Genomic DNA, 7,988 nt, shown 5'->3' with positions numbered 1-7,988 from the left:
CATTACTTTTAAAGAAATAAAGAAGAGTCAAAAGGCATGTAAATTTCACTCTGTGTGGAGCTACATGTACTTGAGAGGTTAACTGTTAATTTTTTATTCACTTGTTAATTTTTAAATGTCGTAATTTATCAATCATGCTGCAAACTCGGAAACTTTCAAAAAAAACCTGAAGACGCTTCCCGGATCCCTGGTTGAGAACCACTGGCCGTCTGGCCTATAGCTTAACTCAGGGGCGTATCCTCAATGGAAGCAAGGGAAGCATTGCTTCCCCTGCCAAAATTGAAAAAAGAGAAGATGATATTTTTAAGTAAAACGGTTTCGTAATTTCTTTACCTGAATACGAATTAGAACAGTTTCTAACTCACGTCCCCGTATGATTTCAGCTCGGTTTTAATTTAAAAAAAGTTGGAAGCTTACGGATGCAAAGATTGTATCGCTTCCCTTGCTCTCGTTTTTGCTATAAGGAGAAACAAGCGAGAGAGAAAGGAAAAAAAGCAGCGCAAAGTTTGCGAGATTTATGTTTCTTTTAACAAATCGATGGAAGCAATATTTAAATTGCTTCCAGAGTTGCCAGATTGGACGAATTCCTCGAATTAGGCTTTTTTTTAAATTAACTCTTCAAAATGCATAATCAATATTTCTCAAATATCGTAACCTTACCAGATAAAACCATATTCACCATTGTTCAATACATGTTCTATACTTGTTTATACTCGTAATGTGGCCGATTAAAACTCATCCGCTACAGTCTTTTTATACTTGCTATTTTTGGGCTACTTTCAGAATTATTTTTGCTACAGTTTATTAAAATCCACTACAAGTCATTATGTAGCCTACATTTTATAATTTTTAATAGAAACAGGTAAATAGGCCTATATCCATTTGGCCTTTTTGTCTAATATTTTCCTTGTTTTGGCCTTTTTTGTATTATTTTGGCTTTAAGACCTTTTCATAGTCTAGTAATTCTGATCTGTTGGATAGGCCTATTGTGTCAGTGGGCTAGGACGCTAGGTAATGAGAAAATCTAAGGCGCTGTTATGGTTATAATATGGGCCTAGTAAGCAAAAGTTTGAGCCAAATGTTGGCTTTACACTGTTATCTTGGCTGGGTAGACTTTGGCATAAGACATGATATGTGAGGTCTAGGCTAGAATTGACTTAATTGACTGAAATGAATTCTGGCTTAAGCTACTTCAGCAGTAGGTAGCTGTAGCTGAGTTTTTGGTGTTCTCTAATTTTAGCAGCATATTTTGCCCGTTTGTGTGTAAGAGCTACCTTTAATAAGTTAATAGCTGTTTATCTGCTAATAAATTTCATACAAATATTACCCTAAAAGTGTTTCTAGAAAGCATTTTAATCCATTATTTGAGTGTAATTTTGCAAAAAATTTCCGGCGGGAGCATGCCCCCGGACCCACCTAGAATACACGTGCTTTCGGCACGCTCTAACCCCCCACGAGTTATATTGCTTCCCTTGCTCAACCAACCAGGATACGCCGCTGGCTTAACTGCGTTCTTCAAAATTTGTTGTAGCTTGTAGGCTATAGGTTATCTTAACTTCTTAAAGGCATGTTTCTCGGCAGCCGATTTGTAGCAAGAATTGACAGCGATAGACACGTGTTTCGCCCATGAGGCTGGGCTCATCAGTATCGCACCGTATTCTGCCACAAATTTATTCGACCACCAAGGCATATTAAATGAAACTTTCAAACGGGAATTAGGCATTAAAATGCGTAAACTGAACATTCAAGAATACATTTCAAAAAAAATTACCGAAAAAAAATTGTTTTCAATGGCACTGGCAAGGCCCAAAGTCCAATGTTTCATGTATTTTCATTACTTTTCAAAATGACCAAAAAGTGCAAACACAGCTCGGGAATACGTCACAAAAGACAGCAATAACAAAAGCCACGTTACAACATCTGATGTTTTAACATCACATCTGAGGCTTTGAGCAAACTGTCTGATGTTTTGACGTTGAAATCTGATATTTTGATGTACATACATACATAGCCTACAGTTAAATCGCCGGCAGTAACAACTGTTGCGTGATCAGCTGATTGCTCGTCTTTTGTTACGTAGACTGTACAGTCGCACGCTTCGCTGCTCAGGCCCATTCTGGTTTTGAAAGCTCTGACAAAAGCACGCGCGCAATGATGGTCAGACCGCAATGGGGCAAAATTTTATTGAAAATTGTTTTATGGTAGCAAGTTAAACACAAAGAACGTGGAAAATCGCCAAGTCAGGTTTTTCCTTTAGTATCCCTTTAAGAAAATCTTTAGGTTACCACGTGCCAGAAATCAGAATTAAGGAGTCAACAAGTTCATTTACTTAAGAGGTTTGTTTGTGAGAATAACAATCAATCGTGTTTTTCAAGAAAATGTCATTTAAGTTCAAACTGATTTAAAGAAGCAGCTATAGCTCATGTTTTGGTACAAAACAATGATCTTCTCTTTCAAATTTTCAGTTGAAGAAAAACAAAAACTATCAACTAACGCATCAAAGAGGTGAATTGCATCAAAATCAATCGATTAAAATTTTAGTTTTGTGTTTCACTCAGCTAAAACAATGAGTCCTTTTTACATTAGCACAATGTCAGCAGACGTTGTAACACAACGCAAAAAATCTCAAACTCCAACAAGTAGTCAATGTCATTCCCCACGTTAGCACAATCATCATAGATTCTTAAGGAGTTACCATTGGTGAAGGTGGGAATACCTCGGACAGATTTTAGAAATTTCACGGAAAGGCACAACACTAAGCAGAAATAACTTTTAAAATAAGTTAAATAAATTACTAAAACACTTCAGTGGTCGTGAAACAAATTATTTAAAGCCTAACTTCAATTTTGAACAAAGCCTTGCATTCCAGGTCCTTCACCAAACTAATTTCTTCTTCATTTCTTTCTTAAAGGGGTAGTACAGGAAAAACCTGACTTAGCGATTTTCCACGTTTTTTGTGTTTAACATGCTACCATAAAACGATTTTCAATAAAATTTTGCCCCATTGCGGTCTGACCACCATTGCGCGCGTGCTTTTGTCAGATCTTTCAAAACGAAATTGGCCTGAGCAGCGAAGCGTGCGACTGTACAGTTACGTCACTAAAGACTATAGCAATCAGCTAATCGCGCAATAATTGTTACTGCGGGCGATTTGACTGTAGGCTATGCATGTATGTACATCAAAACAACACATTTCAACATCAAAACAGCAGACAGTTTGCTCAATACATCAGATGTGGTAACGTGGCTTTTGTTGTTGCTGTCTTTAGTGACGTATTCTCGAGCAGTGTTTGCACTTTTTGGTCATTTTGAAAACAATGAAAATAAATGAAACATTGGACTTTGGGCCTTACCAGCGCCATTGAAAACATTTTTTTTTCGGTAATTTTTTTTAAAATGTATTCTTGAATGTTCAGTTTACTCATTTTAATGCTTAATTCCTGTTTGAAAATTTCATGTAGTAGGCCTTTAACAATTTGGCTTTGTTGAAACTCTGATGCCCCTAAATTTGTTTTATGGCTTTGCTACTTTAAACAAGGTCCAATTCAACTCAGCTTCGTAATTTCTTTAGCTGAGGGCTGATGATGCATTGTGGACAGTGGCGTACGCGGGGGAGACATTGGGCCATGACTTTCCTGCATAATTTTTTTAAAACTGTTTCAGCAATTTAACAGGCTATAAGATATTAAAGTGTTACTTTTTGCCAAAAAATGTCAAGTTAGATCAAATGCCCTTCCCTCCTCGTTGCAAAAGATTACGTGCGCCACTGGCTGTAAACACAATCATTTTTTTGGTCAGGTGGAGCCTTTGTTCGTCATTTCCTTTCGTGTATTCTATTGCTTCCCACGCAACAACGCTCCTTGCAAAAAAAGAAATAAATTATCTGTTAACTCAGACTACACTTTTTTTCATTGCATAATCATAGGTATTATTTATCTGAGTCCAAGCCACAGCTGGCTAAAGTTGATCTCCACTCTGTCTGAAGGACAACGCTTACATGGTAGGCCCCACCGAAAAAAATTTTAAACCCCCGATGCGATAATTTCAATCTACCCCCTGCAAGTGGGGCGAAATCACCGGAAGCAAATTTGACTTGGAAGTCGTGCATGCTCATCACAACAAGCTTAAAATTTAGTTTTATAAAATCTAACAAGGCGTCATAACTAGAGTTGTAAATGCAAAAAAAACGAACCGTTTTTTTTTAAAAAAAACGTTTTTTTTCCAAAAAAACTTGGGCCAAAAAAAACACGCGTTTTTTTGTTTTTTTTGTTGTTTTTCATATTTTTCTGGAAAAGTTGCAAACTTTTTACAATTTGCAGCTTAGTTTCATTATAGTGCTCTTGAAAAACATTAAACTAGTAAAATTGGTTTTATTGGTGTGCTAAAATTCCTAAGTGTGTGTGCTTGGCAGCAGCATATGTTTTTTGCATAGCCCTATAGCCCTTCGTTGTTTCACTTTCTTCTTCATTCTCAGGCATGTTTGTGGCAGTAGACCTGACAAACATTGAATTAATGCAATTTGATACATGACATAATGTAGATGAGTTAATTTCTTTTTCCTTTTATGGAAGTGCCCTTTATGGAAAGTAGCCTACGATGTTAGTATACCGGTAAGCCTACTGGTTATTCTTGTACACACTCAATGGGTTGACGAAATTTTGGCAAAAACAAGATGGCAGTATTCAGAACACACATTACTGTACCTTGTTTGTGGTAATTTACTAATGCAAGCTATTGCCAATAGCTTGTTTAAAGCTATTGCCAATAGCCATGTTGACTATTGCTAGTAACTACCAACCATGAATGAAGAAATTTCCCCTTTAAAGTGTAGTTTTTCAGCACTGCTCAGTGTTCACATAGTGAATAAATGCTTCATAATACTTTTCCTGACCAGTATAAAGTTTTACCCATATTAGGCTACCGCAATGCAGGATAAAGATACAAAACAAACATCAAAGATGAAAACTTATTTTATTTGGGAACTACGCTGGAGTAAAAAGGAGTGAGAATTGATCTCTTGTCGTTACGCACCAATAAAACCATAATGCGTAACTTTATTTTTATTGGGTAGAGGAAAGATTGATGAAAAGTTTGGCAAAAACAGAAAAGTGCTAAAGTCTCAAAGTCCTGAAAACGACAGTACAGTAGTTCAATTTGGATGGATAAGTGCAACCATAGGGGAGAGTGGGGCTAGTCGGAAAGATTTTTTTTTAAAGTGAAATTTAAAGCAATTGGTGCATAACCTGACAACTTGAAGTGGCTTAAATTATCATCTATGGTGTCCTCTACCATACAACCAAAAATAAGTATTGAGTCAATTCAGCTTTTAATGAAAATTTAAAATAAACAAACATTCAATTGATTTTTCAACTAACCCCATGCCTGGGGTTAGTTGAAAAACGTCAGTTTAATGCCCACTAATGAACTGGATACCCTTTTTTCAACCAACAAACATTTACATGGGGTTGTAAGCAAATATGTTTACCTGCTTTAAAATCAAATGCAATGAATTCTACACCTAATCATCGTAAAACCATTTTTTAATAAACGCATTGTTAAAACTTGTGATGCCGTATATATAACACTTTCCAAGTTATTCAAATTAAAATTTCACAATGTATGTCTGCTTAAAACAAACCCATTGGAGCTTATACTACTTATTATCATACCACGACGATATACTCGTATCGTACTACATAGTCATACCTTTATCAAACCATTTTCCAACTAACCCCACCCACTATTTTACAACTAACCCCATTAGCATGTGACAAACTATTTTCCTAAAATATTCAAGCATGGTGCATTGGACTAAAATTTGTTTATGTCTTAGTGTTGTTGAACACCTACAGCTGACACACACCAAAAAACTTCTGTCTATTTTTAACGATATCGACGCATAAGATGTTTTTTAATACGCCAAAAATTTTACTTCGAAAGTAAGAAAATAGAAATTTGTCAGCCAAACAGACTCAACAAATTGAAACTAACATGGATTATGTGTTTTTATAAACTACCTCACATGTTGGCAGTAAATATTTAAAAAAGTTATCGAGAGTTAAAAAAATGATCATTTTTCAACTAACCCCGCCTTCCAACTAACCCCACTCTCCCCTACTTCTTTTAAAAATGTCTATGACAGCACAATGGTGTGATTAAGGGAAAACAAATATGACTATGACATCACAAAGGAGTATTGAACCTCTTCAGGGAAAATAAAAAAACATCAAAATGTTTCCATCTTTCATTACATTTAAATGTGATTTGGGTTAAAAGTTGAGACTTTAGCACTACACTGCTTTTGCCAAACTTTTCATCAATCTTTCCTCTACCCAATTAAAAAAAAAATTTTTTTTTTAAAGTTACACATCATGGTTTTATTGGTGCGTAACGACAAGAGGTTAATTTCTTTTTATCTGACAAAGTAGTTGTCAAAATTTGTTTTAATGTTCATAAACAGATAGCCCACCCCAGAAAACATGGGGTAGAGCTAAAAATTATCCAAATATGTTGAGCGGTTCTTGAGATATTGCCATTTTTCTATTGCTCCTTATCTATGAAGCCACCTAGTGGCTAAGGTTACTTCACTTATAACTCGAGAACCGCTTGTGTGATTTTCATCAAGTTTGCACCAAATGCACATCAACTGGAACAACCCCTTAACGTTATATTGGAAAAGGTGTGGAGTGCTGGTCAAAAGTGCCTTTGTTAAGTAGAAAAACAGGACACTGACCACCTGGTCCTAACATGCCCATTAACCAAAATCCCAGGTGGCTTCGAAACTGTACACAAGTGTGGTACTGCATTTAACAACTGGCTCGACCAAAGTACAGACAATACTTGAGATGTGCCAACCATAGGACACTGTTACTACTATTTGAGACAGTGAGAAATCTTTATGGCTCGTGTGTTGAGACTTGGGATCTACAAAATTGCAATGAAAAAATAGGCCTATACCAGACATATAGTCTGATTTAAAGTAAGTTATACGAGTTATGAGACTGTTTCTTTGTTGAAAGAGACACTATTGCAATGAGTTTACCCTAATTGCTGCATATTGCGACATTTAATGTCAAAATAGGTAAAAAAAAACAAAAAAAACGAATAAAAAACAAAAAAAACGATAAAAAACAATTTTTTTTTTAAAACAAAAAAAAACGTTTTTTTACATCTCTAGTTATAACTCCTACATGCTCCTACTAAAAAATTCTGGTTATTGCCTACTGAATATATATGAGCGTGATTTTGCCAAATAATTCAAGAGCATTGGCGGATGTGTTCTTTAGCAAGATGTTAATGTTGTAACTTACTGCAAGTCGTCGTGACCACAGTCACCTCACCAACCTTTTTTTGTTTAAATACTTACAACTTATTTGCATATACTCTTCCACTTTCCACATCATTTTACTAACTTCAAACGCTCTTTGTACTTGTATATAGACTTGGACTGATGTGAACACAAACAGATGTAGCTACACCGTGGGAGAACCAAACATGATGTAAGCTGTTGGTTAGTTCCGTTTAGCACTTATCGATAAAGTAAATAGCCTACTTTTAGCCTGGGAAGGTGGGCTATGATATTTGAAGGCTACTTAAAAAAAAAAACATTGTATTTTTTGACAATTTTAACGTTGCCTAAACGACTTAAAGAACTGTTAACAATTTCATCATTTATAAAGCAGGATAGGCTATTTCGAAAACGAAATCTTCGTAGATTTCGTTTTGACTCAATGTGTCTTGGTTCCGTTTTAAATTCGAAACAATTTCTCAAAGGGTTATGAATAGTCTGAGTAAAATAATTTCAAAGATAAAAATAAATAATTTTAAAGTATCCAGTTAAGCTTTGTAGCATTTCGTTTCCACATAAAGTTTATTGTTTTGATTTCACGTCAAATTAAAAACTTTCTGAAAAAATTTGTTTTTACAATGACGATTGAAAAAAATCAGTCGGTTAAATTTTGCAGTTGAAGGTCCATACACCAATCCTC

Source organism: Aplidium turbinatum, chromosome 3 (genome assembly GCF_918807975.1).
Source record: "Aplidium turbinatum chromosome 3, kaAplTurb1.1, whole genome shotgun sequence".
Taxonomy (NCBI): Eukaryota; Metazoa; Chordata; class Ascidiacea; order Aplousobranchia; family Polyclinidae; genus Aplidium; species Aplidium turbinatum.
This window is presented reverse-complemented; position numbering follows the sequence as displayed.